Genomic DNA, 27004 nt, shown 5'->3' on the forward strand with positions numbered 1-27004 from the left:
TGAACATATGTTAATATTTCAGCATATTTGCTTTGAACCCCCCCTTTCAAAAAAGAAAAAAAAAATATGTAATTTAGTAAGACCATGATTTTAAGATTTAATTTTACTTAAAATGGTGCCTTATGAGTTATAAAAGAAATCACCCTTTCCCTTAATAAAAATAGGATCCTGGGGTGCCTGGGTAGCTCAGTCGGTTAAGTGTCTGACGCTTGGTTTCAGCTCGGGCCATGATCTGAGCCCATGGATCTGTGCTGATGGCTCAGAGCCTGGTTTAGATTCTTTCTCTCCCCTCTCTCTGCCCTACCTCGCTTGCTCTCTCTCTCAAAATAAATAAATAAATGTAAAAAAAAAAAAAATAGGACATCCTTTAAACTTATAAAGGAGGAAGAATTTCTATGTAGTAAACAACCCCGTAATTACTGTTGTTATCATGCCATCCCAGTGAACACTCCTCCTCCTTCAACACTCTGGCCCATACATGGGCTTTTAAAATTATTTGGTGATAAAGGTATTAAACACAGATAGTAACATAAAACTAGGTAATGTGACTTGTATGGTTTACTCAGTTTTCAGGCTGCTTAGCCTACTTTCATGTGGCAAAGGTCAAATTCCATCTGGGTAACAACTGTGCGTTGCCTAATAGAACTATCTGCAGTGATGGAAAAGTCCTATGCCTGTCCTGTCCAATATGGCAGCCACTAGCGTAGCCCTTGAAATGTGGCTAGTACAACTTGGGAACTGAATTGGGTTTTTGTTGTTGTTGTTTTGTTTTGTTTTTGAGAGAGCATGCACAAGTGAGCAAGGGGCAGAGAAAGAGAAAATCCCAGGAGAGGGGGGAGAGAGGGAGAGGGAGAGGGAGAGGGAGAGAGAGAGAGAGAGAGAGAGAGAGAGAGAGAGAGAGAGAGAAAACTTGGGCTCACCCAAAGTAGGGCTCAAGCTCACCTGCAGCGTGGGCACATGCTCACCAGATGTGGGGCTTGTGCTCACGAACCATGAGATCATGACCTGAGCTGAAGTCAGATGCTTAATGACTGAGCCACCCAGGCGCCCAGAAACTGAATTGTTAACTTTATTTAATTTTAATTAAATTTAAGTAGCCACATGTGGCTAGTGGCTCTCAATTGTCAGCACAGATCTAGGTCCTTAAAGCTCTAAGTCTTCATTAAAAATAATGATTCCCCAGATTCCAGGGAGTTCCTGGTTCTGGTGCTGGGTCAAGGGATGCAGACTGAAAAAGGGAACAAGGGAGCTTTTTTAGGATGATGGAAATATTCTTTATTTTGATTATGGTGATGAGGATATGGATATATACATTTGCCAAAACTCATCCAACTGAATTCTTAAAAAGGGTGCATTTGTGTGTGTAAATTATACCTCAATAAAGTTGATTTTAAAAAGTAAAAGAAAAAAAAAGGGCTGAGTTCCAGGGACAGAAGTTCCACCTCTAGTCTATCTAAAGCATGCCTTCTGCAATCCCATTTTTTCCTTAGGAACCACCAAAGTCATTACTACAACATCATAGGACCCTTTGTGATCTGGCGCCTGGCTACTTCAGACATTTCCTTGGCTGGATGCTTTGGCGCACTGACCACCTTGTTAGTCCTCAAACACTCCAATACATTCCTGTCTCAGGGCCTTTGCACTTGCTCTTCTTCTGATTGGAAAATTTTTCCCAGGTAATCATTTTAGGTGTCTGCTCAAATGTCAGCTCCAGCAAGATGCCATTCCTGCCAACCTCTGTCCTTTTCACTCTCCATTTCCTTATCCTGCTCACTTTATAGCACTAATCACTATCTGAAATTATATAAATACTTGTCTATTGTCCTTCTTCCCCATTAGACTGTAAGGCTGTTCATAAGGGCAGGCAGTTTGTTGATTGTTAGATTCCCTGTGCCAGGCACACAGTAGCCTCAATAAATATTGTTGAATGAATGAATGGCTGTCATCTATGGTAGTGTTTCTCAGCCTGAGATCGAAGCATGCATTCATTGAAAATCCACAAATTCTCTAAAAACTTTTTAAAATTTTTGTGTTGTAATTTTGATACTAATCTAAAACAATATTTATGATTTCCTAAATGAGCACCTTAAAACATGAAGTTTTGAATGCCTGAATTCACGTAGAGTTTAGGATTTTGTTTGTATCAGGTAAAAACCAAAGAACATCATGACAAAATGTATAGATAAAGACTTCACGGTAATTTTGATAGAGTTAGGTCATCACATGTCACACAGTAGCCTAGACTTGCCAAACTCAAAAGAACTAGGCCTTTAACTGCCAGTGCTACATTCAGTTAGAAACAGAAATTGCACAAAGCATGCATGCATGTGTGCACACACAAACACACACACTCTCATATATTCTGAACTTAGTAGTTATAAGTGAACTAGTAAATACACTGTAAGGAATTTTTTTTATGTTTTTATTTTATTTTTGAGAGAGAGACAGAGTGAGAGTGGGGGAGGGGCAGAGAGAGAGGGAGACAATCTGAAGCAGGCTCCAGGCTCTGAGCTAACAGCTCAGACTAACAGCTCTCCAGGCTCTGAGCTAACAGCTCCATGACATGGAGCTCAACCCCATGGACTGCGAGATCTTGACCTAAGCCAAAGTTGGACACCCAACCAATTGAGCCACCCAGGCGCCCCTCTCACAGTAAGGAATTGCTTTATGGTTTCCAGCAATACTCAGATTTGATACTACTTAACTAAGATGTCATACTTAAAGGGGGGATGCCTGATTGGCTCAGCTGGTAGAGCATGTGACTCTTGATCTTGAGGTCCTGAGTTCACACCCCGTGTTGGGTATAGAGCTTACTTAAAAAAAAGAATGTCAAATACTCAAAAATACTAACCCTATCTTATGAATGACCACTTTACAGTTATCAGGTGAGCCTCAAAATTGGCATTCCAGGATTTTGTAGCACTAGAATTTTTATTGAAATATGTGATCTAATCTTCTCAAACTAGCATCAGGAAACCTGGAAGATATTAATACAGTGTATTTGTACAAACAAGTGTCATTTGCATTGACATTATTAAAGTAAACATATAGAGACGCATTTAATATAGATCAGAAGTTGCATCTTAATCTTCGTAAGCCTAACAGCTTGCAATTCAAACTAACATTAATTTTAAATGGCTGGACCAAATAACCAATGTCTGTGGAGCAGGAGAATACTTATCACTGCAGTTTTATTACTTTTCCTTCTTCCTTTTATTTTCCCTTTACTTAGAACTCAAAGGGTACTTTGGGGGTAAAAGAAAGTGAAGTTCAAGGGTTTACTGAAAGAAACACTTTATCCTCATCCCGGTAACAATCTTGAGTTTTTGTAGAATGGCCTGATCTCTCTGTCTGAACCTTCTGGCTCTATCTCCTAAACACAGTCTAATTCAGTTCCTTTCGTGGGTATGACATAAAGAGTCAGAATAAGCATTACATTTTTTTATATGTATAGTCTCATAAGACATGTGAATGGGTAAGAGAAGAGCAAAAATACAAGGTGACATACTTTCTTAGTCCTTTAGATTATTTACATAAATCCTTGCATAATATTCCAATATATAAGTGTGTTATAAGTTATGATGTACAAGAATATAAATCCAAGGCAGTCTGCAAGCAGGGGTTTTTATTTAGGTGGACAGGAAAGTATTGAAAATTATGTATGCATGTACTAAATTAAAGCATCAGCACTAGGTGTCAGCAGATCACAACATTGGAGAGTGCCTCAATTTGGACATTGGTAAAATAGCAATAAATGGACAGAGTGTCTTTCATGACCCCTCTTGCCTAGCATTTTCCCATTCATATATTAATTTTCAGCCTGGCATTTGCTAAGTGTGTCCACAAATTCTATGGATATTAATGGGTATCATGTTGAGGGGAGGGTTCTACAGTGAAGTAAGTTTAGTAAACAATGAGTAAATAAAGTTAGTTTTTCTACTGAGGACTTTCAGAGCCTTTCTATGCTAATGACACTGTGACTCCAGAGAAAAAGCAGTGATGCCTCCAAAATGTCTAGGGAGAGGAAGGGTTTAATGGCAAGAGTCTGCTAGCAGCTTAAGATACTAGAATGTATTACATTTTTCATTTTGAACATTATTTTGTTTACAGTGTACATTTTGGGGTAATCTGGGTGTGCTGATAGAGATAACAGGGATGTTAATACCCTAAGCCACCCTGGCAGTATTATCGATATGTAGCATTTCTGCACTTTGTTAGCCACAAAAACATTTGAATCTGTCAGAGGCACATATTTTTAGGAAAAACCAACACAGAGAAATAGTGCCTCTCATTATGGCCTCCACTTTCATCGGTATGCTTAAAAAGGAGTTAATGCTCTCCCATATTCTCTGGTAATTATGGAGGTGTTTTCCATTTAGTGTTTTAATCCAGCTGACATGTATTTTTGCATAGGATGTGAGGGAAAGATTCAAATGATTTTATTTACTTATTTTATATTGCAAAATACCGGTTGTCCCAAAACCTTGCATTAAATATGTTTTTGGTTTTGTTTTCAGGTCCAGAATCCTCCAGATCAATTTACCAATAAGTTCAATATGTAAAACAGACCAATGTGATTGAAATGGGAATGAATGAGAATTATTCCAACTTGCCAGCAGTACTTACCCCCTTTTCCACCCTCCCCAAAGGGTGTACTTTGAAAACCATTGGAAAAACTCACCCCCTCATGAATGGCTTGAAATACCCCATCTGTAACATGCTACATTAAAACGTTTGCCTATCTCAGTTATTTTTCTGCCAGTCTCATACTTTAATTTATGGAGCCTAGGACCTTTATAATTTAACAAAAGAAATTGAAACATCTAATAAATAACAACATGAGATTTGGGGAGACCCATAAAATTAGGATATTTCTTTTAAATGTCTGTTGTTGGCAAGAGTTGATTAAGTCCCTTCAATATATATTTGAACTAAAATTATTTCTTTAAAATTTTTTTTTAACGTTTATTTATTTTTGAGAGAGAGAGAGACAGAGCATGAACGAGGGAGGGGCAGAGAGAGAGGGAGACACAGAATCGGAAGCAGGCTCCAGGCTCTGAGCCATCAGCCCAGAGCCCGACGCGGGGCTCGAACTCACGGACCGCGAGATCGTGACCTGAGCTGAAGTCGGTCGCTCAACCGACTGAGCCACCCAGGCGCCCCTGAACTAAAATTATTTCTGAATAACTTAGTAAAACTATATACTGGTTGATAATATGATAATGTGTGTCACAAGTTTACAATGTGGATATTCTTTGATTGACTAAATCACTTGTAAGATTTAACCCTAAAGAAATAACCAGAAATGTATGGGAAAGTTTTGCTGTTGTTTATTAATAGTATTGAAGATGTTCCAGATTTTTAACAGTGTGGGACTGGTTAAATGGACCCTGGCACAGCCATCAGATGGAATACTCATTAGCCATTATAGTGATGTTATAAAAAGAAAACTACCTTATTGAGTACTTGTTACAAATCTGGCACTGTACCAGTCACCTTAATTGTATTGTCTTAAGTCTCACAATATCCCTAGGTGATAGGTATCACTCCCATTCATAGAAGAGAAAACAGCTCAAACAGCTAGTGAAGTATTGTTGGAATTCAACCCATGTCTGCTCTTAACCCTTATTCTTAATCACTATCCTAATGATACGGGAAAATATTCACTATTTACTGATAAGCAATTGTTTTAATGTAGTTTAACTGACATTAAAATAAACAACAAGCAGAAAACTTCCGCCTGGCGTGCCTGGATGACTCAGTCGGTTGGACGCCTGACTCTTGATTTCGGGTAGGGTCATGATCTCATGGTTTGTGAATTCAAACCCTGTGTTGGGCTCTGGGCCAAACAGGAACAGGGCAGAGCCTGCTTGGGATTCTCTCTCCTTTTCTCTCTGCCCCTCCTCCACTCACTCTTTCTCTGTCTCTCTCAAAATAAATAAATAAAAACGTAAAAAAAAAACCACAACTTCCTCCAACATGAAATTCCTTCCTTTCCAAAGTTACTTATGCTTGGTAATGTTTCTCCCCAAATGAATCTACCTTTACACATGTTTTTTAAGTTGATTTTGGAAGTCCTAAATGCCTGGTCTAAGAATTCAAACATTATATTTATATATTTATTATAAAGTTGCTGCACCTTTAATCGTAAATTATATCACTATATATGAGTGGATACACTTGTAGGCTCTTTTTTATGTTCCCTGTATTCTATTTCTTCTTGCTCTGGCGTCAACTTGTAGGCAAAGTGAGGGGAGGGATCTGAAGGTCCATATGGCTAACTTTCAACACAGGAGTCCCTTGTGTGTGTGGTGTAGTGCAGTAGTTAGAAGCACTAGTTCTGGAACTCAACTGGTTAGACTGAGTCCCAGCTTTTCAATGAAAGTGTTTTCATTAAAATGAAGTGGTCATTGTAGCTACCTCATAAGATTGTGGTGAGGATTAAACTAATTGACATGAAAAATGCTTAGAACAGTGCCTGTGACATAGTAAATGCTCAACCATCAGCTATTATTGTCAGGATGATGATGATGATGCACATGTGCAGAGATGGGGAAGAGAAGAAAAATAACTTAGGAGTGTTCATTATGTACCACATACCTACATGATCTCTCTATTTGATCTCAGATATTTATTTGTATTCCCTTTTATTATAAAGGTGAGGAACTTAAAATTCAGGGTGGTTATATATGGAAGGAATAGAATGAATTATTAGACCCATTTCTAGGACTAAGGACAAGATAAATACTGAAAGGTGCCTGACCAGGAGATAGCAAAACGCTGAGAAAGGAGATGAGAAACAGACCTGTAGAGCCACACCACCCTTCGGGACCAAGGGACAGTGTTGTAATTTTCAGGACTGGGTGGGTGCCCAACCCAATCTGTATCAGAAAACTGTGCTTTGGAAATTCAACTGTTTTTACACTAGTTGTATTTTCTGTAAATATTTCTTGTTTTGTTCTCCTGTTGTACGTACTAAAATTATTTCTGAATTGCCAGTCTGTCTCATTTGTACTTTGAGAGAGCAAAAAGGAAAAAAGAATTTTCGGGCATCTTCTGCAGGAGCTACATGTCAGACACCAGGTGTCCTGGGCTTCAAATGCCAGAAGCCCAAGACAGAAAAGAAATGCAAGGAAGAAAATCCTCTTCCCCAGAGGCTTCTACAGTGTTCTCTGCTCTAACCTTAGAAGGCTTTGAACAGTGTTGCCTAGAGAATGGCCTTTTACTTACTCATCCGTCCAGCATGACTCATCCCCAAGACTGTTGAGTAAGTGAAATTTTACAGTATGTATGTTTCTGTGACTTTTATAAACATGGTGATGTGGAAAGAGCATGGACTTTGGAATCGGACAGGCCTAAACTTTGTTACTTAGTGCTTGTGTAATTTGGGCTATTTAATGACTTCTCTCAACTTTCTTATGCATAAAATAGGAATAATAAAATCTATTTCACGGAATTGGTATGGAAATTAAATGAGGCAGCAAAAATGAAGGTATAACCTCTGGCACATGTAGGCACCCATGCCTTTCCTTTCTCTGTCACGTTGTGGGTTTGGAGTGAGCATTTGGCTACATCTTGTATTTATTTTTATACTTTTCTACTATATCCAGGGCCGTGCTTTGTTTACAGTGAGCATCCTATAAATAGTAACAACATCATTGGCATACATGCACAGAAATTGAATGATGGGTCAACAAGTTTAGGTGTGTCTTAATGTTTATTAATCTATTTATCCTGTCATAGAAAAAAACTGCCAGATGTAGATAAACAGGATGTGGAGCCAGGGCTGAAGAGTCAGGCAGGTCGTTCCCTGCATAGGGCCAGCAGCTGCAGAGGAGAGTGGGGACCAAGCCCTCAGCCCCTTCTGCTCGCAGAGCCCCCTGACAACTCCTTATTTCAGGTCACTCAAAGGCAGTGTTCTGTGGGGGAACAACAGACTTGTCTCTTCTGACATCAGGGGTTCCTCTTACAGACAATTTGCTATGCTTGATTTTAATTGTTTTCTTTTTCTCTTTTAATTATTAAATACTTAAAAGGTAAAAAAGATAATGTAGAGCACCTGGGTGGCTCAGTCGGTTACGCCTCCAACTCTTGATTTCAGCTCAGGTCACTCACGGTTCGTGAGTTCAAGCCCTGAGTCAGGCTCTGCGCTGACAGTGCACAGTCTTCTTGGGATTCTGTCTCTCCCTCTCTCTGTCCCTCCCCACTCACTCTCTCTCTAAAAAAAACAAAAACAAAAACAAAAAAATCCCAAATGCTCTCACCACATTACCATTATTATTATTTGTTATCTGGAATACTGCAATAGCCTCCTAATTGGTTTTCCTGCTTTTATTTAGTTCTCTATTTTCTATTTTTTTTCAAGTTTATTTATTTATTTTGAGAGAGAGAGAGAGAGAGGGTGACAGGATCCCAAGCAGGCTCTGTGCTGGTAGCAGAGAGCCTGATGTGGGGCCTGAACCTATGAACCATGAGATCATGACCTGAGCCGAAGTCAGACGCCCAAGCAACTGAGCCACCCAGGCACCCCACTAGTTTCTATTCTCCATAGAATAACCAAAGTGGAGTGATTCTATAAAAGTACAATTTACCACTTCATCCCTCTGCCTAATATTTTCTAACATCTATCACATTTAATCAAAATGTCTTTCCATGGGGATGCCTGGGTGGCTCAGTTGGTTAAATGTCCAACTCTTGGTTTTGGCTCAGGTCATGATCTCGTGGTTTCGTGGGCTTGAGCCCCATGTAGGGCTCTGTGCTGACAGTGCGGAGCCTGCTTAGGATTCTCTTTCTCTCTCTGCCCCTCCCCACTTGCTCTCTCGCTCTCTCTCACTCTCAAAATGAATAAATAAACTTAAAAAAAGATAATGTGATACTCCTTTACCCATAAATTGACATTACTATAATTGTTATAAAATCTTTGAAATTATAACTTAATTTCAGACTTTTAGAAAAATAGAAAAAATACTACAAAGTGTTCCCACACACCTTTCACCGTTTATCAGATGTCAATATTTTGCCACACTTGCATATCCTTGTCTCTCTGTATTACATATGCAGATTATTTTTGGACCACTTAAGAGAAATTTCCCTTCTTCTTCCTTCAATCATTTCTTCTTTCCCTCCTTCCTTCTTTCCTTTCTTCGTCTCAAATAAAACATTAGAGCTAATATTTCCCTGCTTCACCCATCCCCTTCTCTCCCTCTCTGCCTCTCCTTACCCTTGTCAGGGAACCTGCTGTCTTACATGTTTCTGTGCTTTTACTACATATGATTAGATGTAAAGATCTTGAATTTTCATTATTTGTTGAGGCTTGCTTTGTGATCAGTACATGATCACTTTTACAACTTTTCCATAGAACCTGAGAAAGAATATGTACTTTTTAAATGAGCCAATAGCTGTAAACCCCTTGCAATCGTGCCTGACACATTATCAGCACTAAATAGTGTTAACATTTTTTAAATAATCATATGCTGTACAGTCACATAGAAGTCCACTGGCTCAAATTTGTTAACTGTCTTATTCAAATTTTGTATGCTTGAACTCTCAATTTTTGTTTAAAAATTTTGTTTTTACTTACTTATTTTGAGAGAGAGAGTGAGCATGAGTGGGGGAGGGGCACAGAGAGAGGGAGAGAGAGAGAATCCCAAGCAGGCTCCTCAATGTCAGCACGGAGCCTGATATGGGGCTGGAACTCACAAATCATGAGGTCATGACCTCAGCCGAAATCAAGAGTCAAAATCAAAATCAAGATGTTTAACTGAGCCACCCAGGTACCCCCTTGAGCTCTCAATTTTTAAAGAAATTTGCTAAAATCTTGTGATTGTGGATCTGTACATGTTTGTGTGTATTCCACCAACTTTCGCTCCCTGGCATAGGAGTGAGACCCTGGTCAGTTGTCTTCATCCCACCTCTAATCCCACCCTTGTTAGTGTTTCATCGCAGAGAACTGGGATGGAAATCAGGGCCCTGACTGAACAGAAAAAGCATCACAGGGAAATGGAAGTTTATGAATCCAAACCCATCAAAAATCACAGTGACCTTGACATTTCCCTTTTGTAAGGCTGCTCTGCAGCCTGATCATCATTTGCTACACTCTGATACTTGCTACACTCTGATATTTCTCCTTTCTAATGCCCACCACCATTCTCACCTTACCCCACCCCCTCCCCCAGTCCCTCAACCATAATTCCTCTGAAGTTTAAGCCAATTTTTTTGGATAATATTCACCAAATTCCCTCTCGCTAATATTTCAAAACTAAATTTCCATATTCCTGTAGTTCTGGGACTAGAAGCTTGGGAAGAAATGTTTGTTAACTGATTCACTAAAAATTGAATATTGTTGGCTGTATTATGATAAACAGAATACACATGAAGAGTGGGAAAACAGACATGAAATAAATAAAACCAAATAAATTGTGAAAAATGCTAAAGGAGAAAAGAACTGTTTCTAGAAGAGAGAAAATGGTGGGGGCGTGTCCTGTGAAGATGTGTTGGGGGAGGATGTTCCAAGAGGGGTGACTGGGTCTGGGAAGGTCGTGGGGCAGAACAGAACTTGGTAGTGAAGAGCTGAAAGAAGCCAGTGAGGAGGGATCAGTGAGTAGCCCAGAGGTCTTAGGAGAGACACAGGCTAGCTCACATAAGGCTGTATGAGCCACGTTAGAGCTTTTGATTTTATTCCAGAAACTGGGATCCATTGAAGGGTTTTAAGCAGAGAATGAGGTGACTAGATTTATGATTTTAAATGTAACTCTAGCCAGAAGGTAGAAATGACTACAGGAGATCAAGAGAGGAAGGAGGGATCCCATTCACAGCAACTTTAGCAAATGGGGGTTTTTGGGGAGCTCAAAGGGTGTTTCATTCTTGTCAGAGAGTTTGCTAAAACCACAATGGCAAATGAAACAGACTTTAACTTCATTTGTAAAAGATCATTTGTGCAGTTTGTGATGACCATCATAGACTTTGCACAGGTCTGGAAGGTCTAGAGTTATAACTGTAACTCCACCCCCAATTTAAATTTTGTGGGTATCTTGTGAGAACTTTTGATTTGAAAATTTTAAACTTTCATTTAAAAAAGTACAGGGGTGCCTGGGTGGCTCCGTCTATTAAGCATCTGGCTCTTGATTTCTGCTCAGGTCATGATCTCACAATTTGTGAGTTCGAGTCCCGCACTGGACTCTGCACTGACAGTGTGGAGTCTGCTTGGAATTTTCTCTCTCTCCCTTTCTCTCTGCCCCTACCCCACTTGTGCATACGCTCTCTCTCTCTCTTTCTCTCTCAAAATAAATAAATAAATAAATAAATAAATAAATAAATAAATACAATTAATTCCCATCCCATTACCTTGGGAATTACTTAATGATTGTTAAGTTTGCTGACATTCACTTCATCTGTTACTTTTTTTCTTCCTTTGCTGAACTTTTTTTTTTAAGTTTATTTGTTTGTTTGTTTATTTTGAGAGAAAAATGAGTGTGTGCGAGTAGGGGTGGAGGGGCAGAGAGAAAGGGAGAGAGAGAATCCCAGGCAGGCTCTGTGCTGTCAGCACAGAGCCGCACGTGGGGCTCAAACTCATGAACCGTGAGATCATGACCTGAGCTGAAATCAAGAGTCGGACACTTAACCAACTGAGACACCCAGGTGCCCCCCTTTGCTGAACTATTTAAAAGCAGATTCTAAATATATAATTTTGTCCCTTCATATATTAAGGAACCACCTCCAAAATATGAACATTTTCTTACATACCACAAAGCCATATTCACAAAATTAACAATTTATTGCTAACATCTAATGCCAATTCCATTAGAAAATTTCTCTGATGTCTCAAAAAATGTCTGTTTATAGTTGGTTTGTTCAAATCAGAATCTAAATAAGATCTGCACAATGCATTTGGTTGTTAAATCTTTTAAGTCTCTTCATCCACGGCACTGCTTTGTTCTTTTTTTTCTTTTTCTTTTTTTCCTTTTTTAAAATTTCTATTATTGACCTGTTGTAGAAACTGGATTAGTTAATCCTGTAAAATGCCTAATATTTCATAATAAAAACCATTTTTATAAAGCAGGATAAAATATGGGGTTTGAGCCTTCAAACTTCCAGTAAGTCAGACCATCTCTCTGGAATGTTCTTTGAAGTGTCTGGCATACAAAACAGTTGGTGAACCATCAACACTCACCACACTTGGCACGCATAATCCAAGCTGTTAAATAAGAGTGCTTGTGCTTAAGGTTTTAATTTTATCATTCAGTCTTCTCAGGTTCTTGACCTGCTTACTCACTGTGATTTGCCTAATGTTATTAAATTAACAGAATCTGAAAATAGCAGTTTCTCAGATGTTTTTAAAAGCAATTAAGATAATGCTTCAGTTTGCTAACCTCAGCCTTTTTCACTTCAGAAATTAGAAAATTAAAAATAGTTGAACTGGAGGTAGCATTAATAAAAGCCAAGTTTGGTTCCACTCTGAGGATGCACAGAAGCAGCAGTGACCAAACTACATGTTTTCTTCACCTCAATGTCAGTCTCTCTGAGAAGGATGACTTTGGTTTCTTTGCTATAATTAGCCTCTGTTGCCAATGGAGCAGAGTCTTATTACTTGCAGTAAATAGAATTAGATCACTAGTTCTTTTGGCTTTGTTGATTCAACAGGTTGTGAGTGCATGAACGTTATTGACAACAATACCATTGTTATGTAAAATGTTGACATTAGGAAAAACTGGATAAAGGGTATGTGGGAACTCTGTACTATCTTTACAACTCCTCTAACTATACAATTATATCACAGTCAGACATTTTAAAATACTAATTTCCTCTTCTAAATGATTATCTTAAGGGAGTGCATGATTATTCTGTTAATGATGTCATTGGTTTAATTATTTTTGAAGCCCCTCTTTTGGAACTGTCCTCAAAAACCTAAAGGTCATAAAATTGGAAAATTGTAAGAGATCTGAGGAGTTATCTAGTCCAGTCTGCCAACCATTCTGGAGAATTCTGCTATGTACCATAATTTATTTACCACCCCCCTAGTGATTAGTACTTAGGTTGTGTCCCAAATTGTCCCCTTTACAAAGTTTATGTGAATTTTTGTACTTATATCTTTAGACATATTAGGGATATTTCAGTACTCTAGATTCAAAAAGTGGAATTATTGGGTCAAAGGAAATACACATTTAAAATATTGATCCTGAGAAACTTAACAGGAACCCATGGGGGAGGGGAAGGAAAAAAAAAAAGAGAGGTTAGAGTGGGAGAGAGCCAAAGCATAAGAGACTCTTAAAAACTGAGAACAAACTGAGGGCTGATGGGGGGTGGGAGAAAGGGGAGGGTGGTTGATGGGTATTGAAGAGGGCATCTTTTGGGATGAGCACTGGGTGTTGTATGGAAACCAATTTGACAATAAATTTCATATATTTAAAATAAAATAAAATAAAATAAAATAAAATAAAATAAAATATTGATTAAGTCCTTCCAATTTGCCATCCAAAACAGCTGTATGCTTCTACCAACAGTGTGTGGGCATATACTAACATGGGATGCTATCACTCTTATACATTTTTGCTGTTCTGATACGGGCCTGCTGACACACAGGCAGTGTGAGTGGCCTGTCTCCATAGGGAAGAATATTTTGCCAGTGACATATTTTAGAATTAGCATGATGATATGTTTCATAATTATTTTGAACCCTCCTTTCTGCTGACTGCTCACACCACCTATCCATCCCTCCATATGCTGCTGCTGCTAGGTAAAAAAACCATCTTGCTTTATTTGCATTTCTCTAATTAGCAGTGAGGTTGAACACATGCTTATTTGTTTATTGACAGCTTGTATTCCTTTCTCACTGAATTACCTATTCACTTTCTTGGTCAGTTTTATTTTTTATTTTCTTTTTCTTATTTTAAAAGAACACTTGATATTTGATGAATAATAACCCCTTGTTGCCCAGGTTGTGAATGTTTTCTGTGCGTCACTCATAACTTTATAGTCTCTTTTGCTATTTTGCTATTTGAAAGTTATGTTGGTGTTTGGCAGAAGATACAAGAGAGTTTTCATTTCATTTAAATCCATTTCAAATTAGAAATACTGTGCTTGGGCGCCTGGGTGGCGCAGTCGGTTAAGCGTCCGACTTCAGCCAGGTCACGATCTCGCGGTCCGTGAGTTCGAGCCCCGCGTCGGGCTCTGGGCTGATGGCTCGGAGCCTGGAGCCTGTTTCCGATTCTGTGTCTCCCTCTCTCTCTGCCCCTCCCCCGTTCATGCTCTGTCTCTCTGTCCCAAAAATAAATTAAAAAAAAAACGATGAAAAAAAAAAATAAAAAAAAAAAAAAAAAAAAAAAGAAATACTGTGCTTATCTGAGCAAGGAGCAATGCTCAGGATCAAAGCAAAGCATAGTAAAAGACTCCTGAGTGGCCTTCCTGGACTCCCTCCACTTGCCTCCCAACTCCCATCTCTCACCCCATGCTATTGCTCCCCTGGGGATTCCAAGGAGAGAAGGATGACCATAAGGAAAGGCATCACTCTTTACAAGTGTTTAATCATCATACAATCTCATCAATCCATCATGGCTTCCAGGTTTTTGTGTCAGACTAAGGAAGTTCTTTCCTACCCAAAGTTTGTAAAGACATTTTTCTATATATATTTTTTACAAATAGTTTTATTGTTTTGTTTTTTTACATTTAGATTTTTAAATCACCCATGGTTTATGGGTAATTAAGCCAATTATCCTTCTGCTGTTTATGTTGAATTATCTAGTCTTCCCCCACTGATTTGAAATGCCACCCTGAGGAATACCTGGCTGGCTCAGGCAGTTGAGCATGCAACTCTGGATCTTGGGGGTTGTGAGTTCAAACCCCATGTTGCATGTAGAGATTACTTAAAAATAAGATATCAAAAAGAAAAAGAAAGAAAGAAAGAAAGAAAGAAAAAAAAAAAAGGAAAGAGAAGTAAAGAAATGCCACCTTGAGCACATGTGAAATCCTGTAAGTATGAACCTGGATTACTTTCTGGACTCTGTTCCATTCCATTGATCTAGTTGTCTTTTTTCTGATCAGTACCATACTACCCTATTTACTATATAGTTTTATAGTTCTTTTAGTGTCTTATAAGCCAATTTTTATTTTGTTACAGTTGTTTTTCAAAACCTTCTTAGCTATTTTTAAACATTTACTCTTCCAGAGAAACTAGAGAATCAATTTTTAAATTAAAAAAACTCCATTGGGATTTTGATAAAAATTACATTTAATTTATAGATCAATATGGAGAGAATTGACTCTTAAGAAATACTGAGGTTTCTTATCCATATATGAGTCTCCATTTGCAAAAAACGATATGTCCTTCAGTAAAACATAATTTTAATGGGTTTTGAATATTTTTTATTAATTTTATTTCTAGGTATTTTTTTTTCAATGTTATTCATTTTTGAGAGAGAGAATGAGAGAAAGAGCATGAGTGGGGAAGGGGTAGAGATCTTGAGAGGGAGACACAGAATCCAAAGCAGGCTCCAGGCTCTGAGCTGTCAGCATAGAGCCCGACACGGAACTGGAGCTCACGAACTGTGAGATCATGACCTGAGTTGAAGTCGGACGCTTAACTGACTGAACCACCCAGGCGCCCCAATTTGTAGGTATTTTAGAGTTGTGATTATTATGTGTCATTTTTCCATTATATTTTTGAAATGGTTCTTAATACATAGTAAAATTATGATTTTTGTATATTCCTTTTGTACTTAGTATCTTGTATTATTGTACTTTGTTTACTTAACTCTTCCCCATTTCTGGGCATTAGGTTGTTCCCAAGCTTTGAGGATCATAATTAGCCTTGCTATAAACATCTCTAAACAGGTAATTTTTTCTCTTTAAATTTCTTCCCACAAATGGAAAAACAGATTTAAAGAGTATATGGAACTTTATGGCTCTTATTACACATTGCTCTGAGTAATCTCCTGAAGGGCTAGACTCCTTTCCAATTCTGCCTATAATAATATCAGCAAATGAAGTAATAATGATGAAGATAATGATGACGAGGATGATGAGACTGTTGGTAAGAGCCATATTATGCTCTGGGCTTCCCATGTCTTTTCATCTAATACAATGAATCTATAATATGCTATTGCTGTCTTATATGGACAGATAAGGAAACTGAGGTACAGAGAGATTAACATCTGCACTCACACCTGGTAGGAGGCGAAGTCAGATGTGTTGTGTTCCATGGTCAATGCCTTCTCAAATACCCATACTTTTTTTAAAAGCATTTTTTAAGTTTATTTATTTATTTTGAGAGAGAGAGAGAGAGGGAGAGCAGGGGAGGGGCAGAGAGAATCCCAAACCGGCTCCACACCAGTAGCTCTGAGCCCGACTCAAGGCTCAAACTCACAAACCATGAGATCATGACCTGAGCCAAAACCAAGAGTCAGATGCTTACCAACTGAGCCACCCAGGCGCCCCATCTAATACCCATACTTTTTATATTTCATTTATATTTGAGACTTTAAAAGGTATATAAGAGCTGAAGTTGTTTTACTTTGCATTTCTTAACCAAGAAGTAGGTTGTTAGATAACATACTTGTTAAACCTCTTTTTCATCTCCTTTGACCACTTATCCAATAGACTGGTGATGTTAATTAGATATTTGTAACAACGCCCTCTAAATTGGATAGAAATTGGATAGAGATTATAAAAAAAGATTGTATTTTTTTTCGCATATGTTTACATATATTCTTAGGTTTTAGTGCCCATTGATTCTTCCTTTCCTCTATTCTAATTTATGTCTTCTGTAAATTCCTTTTTTTTAGTAATTTTTTTAAAAATTTATTTACTTATTTTGAGAGTGAGCATGAGCATGGGGAGCAGCAGAGAGGGAGAGCGAGAATCCCAAGCAGGCTCTGTGCTGTGCTGTCAGCACAGAGCCCAATGCAGGGTTCACCCAGGCACCCCTTCTGTAAATTCTCCTTATCTGAAAATTCCATTACCAGCATGGGGAATAGTATATTAAGTAGTACTTAACACTCTTATCTTATTCATACAATGGTAGTCTTAGTAGAAGTATTAGTAGTAATGGTAGTGATAGCAGCTTTCAAAAACTAAGTGCTTACCAAGTGCTAAGGATATTACATACATGAACTCATTTAATTATCACTATAATCCAATGAGATATTATCTTTGTTTTACAGATGAATAAATAGGCCCAGGAGATCCTGGGTGGCTCAGTGGGTTAAGTGAGTAAGCATCCAACTCTTGATCTCAGCTCAGGTCATGATCTCAAGGTTCATGGGTTTGAATCCTGTATCAGGCTCTGTGTTGACAGCATGAAGCCTGCTTGGGATTCTGTCTCTCTCTTTCTCTGCCCCTCCCTACTCTCTCTCTCTCAAAATAAATAAATAAACTTAAAAAAGAAAAAAGAAATAGGCTCAGATTTATCAGCTTGGTCAAGGACACACAGTTAACAAAAGGAAGTCCTGTCTGTGCCGAAGTCCATGTTCTTAATAACAGTACTGCTGGCCCCCCATTATGTAGAGTATAAAGTTAACTCTCTTTGAAAACAAAATCTCTTTATAAACGTAAAGAAATCTTCCATACCAATTTATTTCTTTTTAAAATTTTGAATGAATGGGTTTTTATAACATTATATTAGTTTCACGTTTACAACATAATGATTCAATATTTGTACATACTGTGAAATGATCACCACGCTAATCTAGTTAACATCCATCACCACATCTAGTTATAAATGTTTCATACTAACTTCTTACAAGCTTTGAATCAAAGAGATTTTTAATTTAATCAAATATTTTCTTAACATTTATAAAGAACTTTGTCATTACCCTTGCCTATCCTAGCTTCTACCTCTGGTGGCCTCTGGGCATTGCCACTCTGGCCTCCAGGGGGCACTGTTACCCCTTTAATACTGTGGCTCAAGCCTTTGCTAATTCCCTTAAGCACAGATAAGACCAGGAAAATATTTAAACAAAGTTTACAAGGGGCTCAGATGAACAGAAGGCAAATGAGTACAGAGAGTAATATACAACTAGATAATTTGGTTCACTGAATGCAGAGTAGGCATTTCAGTATTTGACACTGAATACCTTGCTTCCCACTGCATGCACAAAGCAGAAAACTTTTTTTCTATCCTGCACTATGTCCTCAAGCAAACAAAATTCTTCAAAAACTGGCTCTGAGATTGGTAAGGCTAGTTCCAGCTAAGGGCTTCCTTCCAAATTCTACTTTCCAGTTTCAGTGCCTGCCTCTCCCTACACACTGGACACTTAACATGTCAGCCCTCTTCTAGAAAGATGGCATTGTCTGCTTCTGGTTCGTAGCTTTACCCTGTTGTTTGGGAATGGTTATCTGTGGGTGTCTCATACTCCTTCATGTCTTAGACAGTATGCCAAGAATGTAAGGCCCTAACAGCTTATACAGCTTATATTATATATCTATTACTACATAACCGATTACTCCAAAATGTAGAGGCTTAAAAAACAAACTTTTTTTTTTTTTTTTTTTGACAGTTTCTTTTGATTAGGAATCTGGGCATAGCTTAGCTAGGTGCCCCTGGTTCCAGATCAAGGTGTTGGCCAGGGTGCAGTCATCCCCAGTCTTGAATAAGGGAGATTCTTCTTCCAAGCTCATTCAACAGAGTTGTTGGTAGGCCTCAGGTTCTTACTGTGGCCAAAGACATCCTTTCCTTGCCATGTAGGTGTCTCCATAAGGCAGCTCACAACATGCTGTCTACCCTCGCAGTGAGTGAGAGAGAACATGAGAGGGTGCCCAAGACAGAAGCTACAGTCTTTTTATAACCTCATGTCAGAAGCAATATCCTGTCATTTGTGCTGTATTAAATTAGTTAGAAGTGAGTCAGTAACTCTAGCCCACAGTCAACTGGAGGTGATTACACCAAGGAGTGAATACCAGAAGGTAAGAATCATTATGGGCCATTGTAGAGGCCTTCTACCATATCACTTTACGCAAGCCATTTCTCATGGTGGTGTTTACAGCAAGCAATCTTTTTTTCTTTTTAATTTTTTTAAATGTTTACTTATTTTTCAGAGAGGGGAGGGGAGGAGAGAGGGAGACACAGACTCCAAAGCAGGCTCCAGGCTCCGAGCTGTCAGCACAGAGCCCAATTTGGGCTCGAACTCATGAACCAGGAGATCATGACCTGAGATGAAATCGGCACTCCAGTCCTTTTTTTTTAAAGTTTATTTATTTATTTTGAGAAAGAGAACAGGGGAAGGGCAGAGAGAGAGAGAGAGAGGGAGAAAAAGAACCCCAAGAAGTCTCCACACCCAGCCCGGTGCCTGATGTGGGGCTTGATCTCACAACTGTGAGATCATGACCGGAGCTGAAACCAAGAGTTGGACATTTAACCAACTGAGCTACCCAGGTTTCTTGCCCTTTTTAAAAAACTTATGTCTACTCCCAACTTGGGGCTTGAACTTAAAACCCTGAGATCAAGAGTAGCAGGCCCTACTGACTGAGCCAGCCAGGACCGCCTACATCAAGCAGTCTTGAGGAATGAAGTAACCTCTCCCTCTGGGAAAGAGAAGCTGGCTTAGCTTGTTGCTTGCTAGAAAAGCAATGGGCTCCCCAAGCTCACTGTTACCCCCAATGAACACAAACCCACTGCACATGTGGCATCTATCTGGGGCTCTTAGTATCACACCCATGGGACTTGGGGCAAAAGGAGTTAATGTAAACAATTCATGCTGTTTATGCTGTGCTGTGGGTAAAAAATTTTTTTTGCCTAGGTGGCTCAGTCTGTTGAGCGACAACTCTTGGTTTCAGCTCAGGTCATGATCTTACAGTTCATGAGTTCAAGCCCTGCCTGGGGATTCTCTCTCTCTTTCTCTCTCTCTGCCTGACCCTACTCTCTCTCTCTCTTTCTCTCTCTCCTTTCTCTCTCAAAATAAATAAACTTTTATAAAAGTTTTTTTCCCCCTCTTCCTCAGATATTCCATGTCTTCTTTCAGCAGCTGTAAAACAGTAAAGGTTAACTTGTTGGCTTGTAAGTAGGATAAAAACAAATTGCAGACCTGACAGTTTGACTCAACAGCACAATTCAGAATTGTATACAAGCCTGGGAGACCATCATTCATACAAGAGATCCACGTACATATATTTCATTTTATTTGACAAACACTTATGTGCCAGGTAATTATTCTAAGAGTTTATAGACATAAACTCATTTCATCCATAAGGTAGGCACTATTAAAAACCCCTGCTTTACAGATGAGGCAGAAGAGGCCCAAAGATGTTGAGTAACTTGCTGCAAGTCGCATTGCTCATAAGCGTCAGAGCCTCAAATAGTCAAACAGAAACCAACACAAAAGTCATGGCTACACCATCCATTGATCCACTGTATCATGCTAACTGTGTTCCAGGTTGGGAAGGGGTGAAGCAGAGACAAGATAGGGGGAAATGACAAAACAGAGAGTTCATTCCTCAAAACATGAGTTGAAATCAATTTAGAATTTTTCATTCCTAACATAGTAACATATTGTCTGTTGTTTCAAAGGATATTCAAAGGATAAACTCTACCAGTTATATTTGACTGGTTAGGATTTGACTTAGAACACTTGTTCTATATTCAGACTATGAAGGTTAAAATGTATTGTTCACACACACAAATCTGAACATGGAATTTATAACAGCTTTGTTCATAACTGCCAAAACTTGAAAGCAGCCAGGATGTTTTTCAGTTGGTGAATGGACAAACTGTAGTACATACAGACAATAAAAATTAATTAATTTTTATTTTAGATAAAGAGAGTGTGTGAGCAGGGGAGAGGGGCAGAGGGGGAGAGGGCGGGGGAGAGAGAGAGAGAGAGAGAGAGAGAGAGAGAAACTTAAGCAGGCTCCATGCTCAGCACAGAGCCCGATGTGGGACTTGATCCAATGACTCTGGGATCATGACCTAAGCCAAAATCAAGAGTTGGGCGCTCAACCAACTGAGCCACCCAGGCACCCCTCAATAGAAAATTATTTAATTCTAAAAACAAATGACCTATTAAACCATGAAAAGATTGGGGGGAGGGGACTTTAATGCATGTCACTAAGTAAAAGAAGCCATATGATTCCAGCCATATGACAATCTGAAAAGGCAAAACTATGGAGATAGTAAAAAGATCAGGGGTTGGGAGGAAGGGAGGGATGAATAGGCAGCGCTCAAAGGATTTCAGGGCAATGAAACTGTTTTGTAGGATACTGTAATGGTGAAAACATGTTATTATACATTTGTCCAAGTCCACAGAATATGCAACAAGAGTGAACCCTAATGTAAACCATAGACTTTGATGATAATGACATGTCAATGTAGGTTCATCCATGATAATGAATGTACCACTCTGATGGGGCAGGTTGTGCATGTGTGGAGACGGGTTATATAAGACCTCTACACTTTCCGCCCAATGTTGTTATGAACCTAAAACTGCTTTAAAAAATAGTCTTTTAAAAAATGCTTTAAAATTACAGTGTACTGAAATTAAAAAAAATTTTTTTTAAATTTATTTTTGAGAGAGAGAGAGAGAGGGCACACCAGCAGGGGAGGAGCAGAGAGAAAGGGAGACACAGAACCCGAAGCAGGGTCCAGGCTCTGAGCTTTCAGCACAGAGCCCAATGCGGGGCTCGAACCCACGAACCATGTGATCATGACCTGAGCTGAAGTCGGATGCTTAACCGACTGAGCCACCCAGGCACCCCAAAAAATTATAGTGTACTTTAAAATTTATTTTTTAAAATTTTTTAATGTTTATTTATTTTTGAGAGAGAGAGAGAGAGAGGCCAGGAGCTGGGGAGGGGAAGAGAGAGAGAGGGAGTCACAGGATCCGAATTTGCACGTCACCCTTGCACAGGGGCGGGCTAATCTTCTCTGTATTGTTTCAGTTTTAGTACACGTGCTACCGAAGCGAGCACAGGAGTCGCAGAATCCGAAGCAGGCTCCAGGCTCCGAGCTGTCAGCATAGAGCCTAACTTCGAGCTAGAACCCATGGACCACGAGATCATGACCTGAGCTGAAGTTGGATGCTTAACTGACTGAGTCATCCAGGCACCTCAAATGTAAACTATTATTAATAGTGTAAGCGTGTAGTAAGTTTTTGTTAATCTCACTCTATACCTGTTCAAGTCCCCCTTGCTCTTGGTCTCATCCTTCTGTCTGTTGCCTCCTCCTTTCCTTAATAAGTGTAAATGGCTTGGCCCCCACTTGGGCTCTCTTCCCCTCCTCCATTGTCCTTCTCTTCAACCTTCCTAACCCAGGTTTAATGCGGCTGTCTCCTCCATACCTATACCATGGCTGCAGAGCTCTGCGAAGATGATATCTATTGTACAACTTGCATTTCTCCTACATCAGTTCATCCCTCAGTGTGTCCTGCAACTATTTCTGTGTTTCTGAAACCAGAGCTTTCTGCTTAATATATGTATCAGCAAATTTTAAGTGTAGTTTTTATTTTTGATATTGTACTATTTTGAATAAATATTTTCAAAGTCATGCCATTTCTTCTTACTCGACAGATATATGTCAGGCTTTTTGCCTATATATATGTAATTAGATTCATGTTATTAAGCTGTTTTCTATTTAAAAATTAAAATAATCTGGCTTCTAATGATCAGGTACAGATATATGGCAGATAAGCATATCTATCAATGATGATTCACTGAAAAGTGCTTATGTATCAGCAAACCCAGATGGGTTGATGTGTTTAGAGTTGCTTTAATTATTGGTCTCCTTTTTTTTTTTTTTTTTAAGAAAAGATGACTTTTATTTATTTTTATTTGAGAGAGAGAGTGAGTGCAAGTGGAAGAGGAACAGAAGGAGAGGGAAAATCTTAAGCAGGTTCCATACTCAGGACCCTGGGATCATGACCCGAGCCGAAATCAAGAGCCGGACGCTCAACCAACTGAGCCACCCAGGCGCCCAATTATTGGTCTCCTTAAGAAGATTCTGTGAAAAAGTTGAGTCATATTCCCTTCTTTAATGTGCCTCAATGCCTTGGAATAAGCCTCCCTTGTTCTTTAGATTAGGGTATTTCTTCACTCAGTGAGCTCAATCAGAATCTAATTCAATCCTTTCCATAGCTTCTCTTTTAGCAAGACTAGGGACCACTCCCTGTGTCCTAGGGATTAATACTACTGGTCTCAAATGGTAGCCGATGGGGAAAATTTGCTTGATAGATGTGGCTCATTTGGCCTGCACAACATTTTAAGAAAATCTCAATTCGTTCCTAGCATTTTGGAATTATGCCATTTCACATTAAAAATGTGTATTGCTAGTTTTTATTGGAAGATTAGTGGATCTGGCCAATTGGGGCTTTGTGCTCACATAGCAACAATCAGCTGGTAGCAGCCATCAGCCATTCCATTTAGAGAGGGCATGCACCTCTTGCCACTCATGAAGACTGATGGTCAGTTGCCATTTATCACCTCACTTTCACCTCTTCTGACACTCACCATTAGAGGTGCTTCCCAGGTGCTTTAGGCATTTGAGTTTGTAAACTTCTACACCTGGTCCTTGCTGCCTTTCACCCAGAACCACCTATTGACATTGAAGGCTCTAGAAACACCAGGGCTTCAAATCAAGTGGACTCAGCTCTGCCACTTTCCTGCCATGTGACCTGGGTAAGGTTATTTCACCTCTTTGAATTTATTCCTTTATCTGTAAAAAGGGGATGATGATGGCATGGTTATGTGGATTAAAGGCAATAATGTATATAATGTGTTTCTGATAAAGCCAAGAAGAGGCAGGAAGGACTCAGTGAGTGTGGCCTGCCTCCTTTGACAACTGCTGTGCTCACCTCTCAGGAGATGACAGGGCTACTCCTGTAAGTCTCTGGGATAGTTAATTCACAACTAATTTGTATGATACTCTCAGGTGTCTAGACACAAAAATATAAGAAATCAGGGGTACCTGGCTGGCTCAGTAGGTAGAGCATGGGACTCTTGATCTTGGGGTTGTGAGTTTGAGCCCCATGCTGCGGTAGAATTTAGTTTAAAAAATAAGATAAATTTTTAAAATAATAAATAAAAATAAATAAATAAAATATATGAAACCAGATAGTACTTAGGTAAAATTTATATTCTGTAACTGTCATCTGCCATCATCAAGGACCCATAATGGGTTAAGTAAGTTGTTAGCCAACAGCACTTAGATTGCTTGGAGAATAATCCTGTGGCATGGTAAATTGAACTCTTGCAATTAGTTATATAAAGAAAATAAAAATGGAAAAGTCTGTGAGTTGGCATGTTTTCTAAAACCACGTGGAGTGAGGGAGGGAGACAATTCTCTATATGCCACACTTGCCCTCACACTGCAACTTTTGTAGAGTTGCTGATGTATCTATATATCTAACTTGTTTTTTAATCTGCTGCTGTAACAAATTACCACAAATTTAGAGACTTAAAACCACATTTTTAGCCCTCTAGGTTTGAAGTCTGACATCAGTGTCACTGAGCTAAAATTAATGTGTCAGCAGGGCTGCACCCTTTTGCAGGCTCTATGAGTGAATCCATTTTCTTGCCTTTTCCAGCTTCTAGAGGCCACCCAGATTCCATGGCTTGAGGCCCCCTTTTCCACCTTCAAAGCCAGCAATGTTGTCTCTCTCCAACCATCCTTCCATAGTCACATCTTTTTCTCTAACTCTTCTTTTGCCTTCTTCTTCTTCCACTTTTGAGGACCCTTGTGATCACCTTGGACCCACTCAGAAAATCCAGGATATTCTTCCTATCTTAAGGTCAGCTGATTAGCAATCTTTATTTCATATAACCTTTTTTAAAATTAATTTTTTAAATTGAGATATAATTAACATATGACATTAGTTTCAAGTGTACAGCATCATGATTTGATAGACTGCTAAATAATCACTCCAAGTCTAGTTGACATCCATCACCACACATAGTTACGTTTTTCTTGTTATGATAAATTTTAAGATCTACTCTCTTAGCAACTTTCAAATATACAATACAGCATTATTAGTTGTAGTCACCATGCTGTACATTACATCTTATGACTTATTTTATAAATGGAAGCTCGTAGCTTGTGACCACCTTCACTCATTTCATCTACCCTCTCCCCAATCCCTGATGCTGTCAACCACGAACCTGTTCTCTGTATCTGAGTTCATTTTTGTTTGTTTTAGATTCCATATATAAGTAAGATCATATAGTATTTGTCTTTTCCTGTCTGACTTAATTCACTTGCAATAATTGCCTCAAAGTCCATGCATATTGTCCATGCAAACTTAATTCTTTGCCATGTCACGTAACATATTTACAGGTTCCAGGGACTAGGGTGTGATGTCTTTGGGATGCCATCGTTCTGCCTACCATAATGAGTAGGTACATTACTATAAGTTTATCTCACTTAATCTTCACAACCACCTTGTGAAGTAGGAACTACATTTGCGAGTAAGAAAACTGAGGCTGAGGAGTTAGGAAATGTGCCTGGTTCCAGAGCTAGTAAGCAAAAGATTCAAATCCAGAGCTGTTTTCCTCTGAAGCCATGTGCCTAATCACTACACTATTCTGAAATTTGTTCAAATGATGTTTTTCTTTCTATTTTCTATGAGAATGATTATTATAGTGAAAATTGGATTTTTGGAAGGTTAGTGGGATAGCCCAAGGAGTACATATGTATCAGTTAAAATTCAAATACAGATTGTCTCTTTATTACCTTAATGTGCTTATACTTTTCTAAATTGAATTTTATGTTATCACAGACTTCTGCAACTAAGTCTGACTTTCCACACTATGCCCCAGATTGTTAATTCCACTTGCTTTTAAAAAGTCAAACAGGGGCGCCTGGGTGGCTCAGTCAGTTAAGCGCCCGACTTCAGCTCAGGTCACGATCTCGCGGTCCGTGAGTTCGAGCCCCGCGTCGGGCTCTGCGCTGATGGCCCAGAGCCTGGAGCCTGCTTCTGGTTCTGTGTCTCCCTCTCTCTCTGCCCCTCCCCCGTTCATGCTCTGTCTCTCTCTGTCTCAAAAATAAATAAACGTTAAAAAAAAAAAAAAAAGTCAAACAGATACAGGTTCCTCCAAGGCTGTGAACTTTGACTTTGCAGAGTTTGAAAGTAAATAAGACCCCAGTAGGTATATGATCCAGTTTCTTTTTTTTTTTTTTTAATTTTTTTTTTTCAACGTTTTTTAATTTATTTTTGGGACAGAGAGAGACAGAGCATGAACGGGGGAGGGGCAGAGAGAGAAGGAGACACAGAATCGGAAAGAGGCTCCAGGCTCCGAGCTGTCAGCCCAGAGCCTGACGCGGGGCTCGAACTCACGGACCGCGAGATCGTGACCTGGCTGAAGTCGGACGCTTAACCGACTGCGCCACCCAGGCGCCCCTATGATCCAGTTTCTTGCCTTCAGTACCTCACAGCGCTGTTTTTTGGTTTGGTTTGGGTTATTTTTATTTTATTTTTATTATTTTGCTTTTTGGGGAAATGTTATGAGATTCCATTGTAGGAGTTTAATTTCTATGCTCTTAGATTCTAGCAGTTTTTTCTTCTACCTGTTTTTCATTTTTTCATGATTGTTCTCCAATGGAGATAACTAGCAATTAAAAGCAATTTATCCCAGTCACAAGTGGAAATTATAAGTAACGAGATAAACTTTTAAAGCCAAATAGCACGCTTGTAAAACTTTCAAACAGTATGGTATCAGGCTTGAAGAAATACACCAGGCAGAAGTGGTGAGATAGTTAAAAAGGCAAGGTACTGAGGAATATTCAATAGTGAACAGCATAAGGAAAAATTAATGTGCTTTTCTCATTTTCTATCAAGGATATAAAATCCCCTTGAAAGCACAATGCATGTTGTACCTTGAACCGCTGTATTAACACAGTGCTTTGAGAGGAAATGTTTGTTGAATCAGTGGTATTTATATTTCAGAAAAGCACCTTGCAGATATCTAAAAGAGAAAAGAAGTCAGAAGTGGTTTATTTAAACTACATGAGGGGCATCTGGGTAGCTCAGTCGGTTAAGCATCCGACTCTTGCTTTCTGCTCAGGTCCTGATCTCACAGTTCATGGAATCGAGCC

General features: G+C 39.1%; 1 long non-coding RNA gene and 1 other non-coding gene across 2 annotated transcripts in view; one reads left to right on the plus strand and one right to left on the minus strand.

Annotated features, from left to right (window-relative positions):
- The window catches only part of LOC132664150 (uncharacterized), a 28074-nt gene extending 5569 nt beyond the window's left edge, over positions 1 to 22505 (plus strand). The window contains exons 2-3 of the long non-coding RNA XR_009603483.3: positions 4518 to 7267; positions 21862 to 22505. This is a non-coding gene — a long non-coding RNA (uncharacterized LOC132664150). The remainder of the gene's footprint in view (positions 1 to 4517; positions 7268 to 21861) is intronic.
- LOC132664926 (U6 spliceosomal RNA) lies at positions 21786 to 21891 on the minus strand. Its single transcript, XR_009603915.2, has one exon. It is a non-coding gene; the product is annotated as a U6 spliceosomal RNA (small nuclear RNA).
- Positions 22506 to 27004: the final 4499 nt, after the last annotated feature.

This window comes from Panthera onca, chromosome F2 (assembly GCF_046562875.1).
Source record: "Panthera onca isolate mPanOnc1 chromosome F2, mPanOnc1 haplotype 2, whole genome shotgun sequence".
Classification (NCBI taxonomy): domain Eukaryota; kingdom Metazoa; phylum Chordata; class Mammalia; order Carnivora; family Felidae; genus Panthera; species Panthera onca.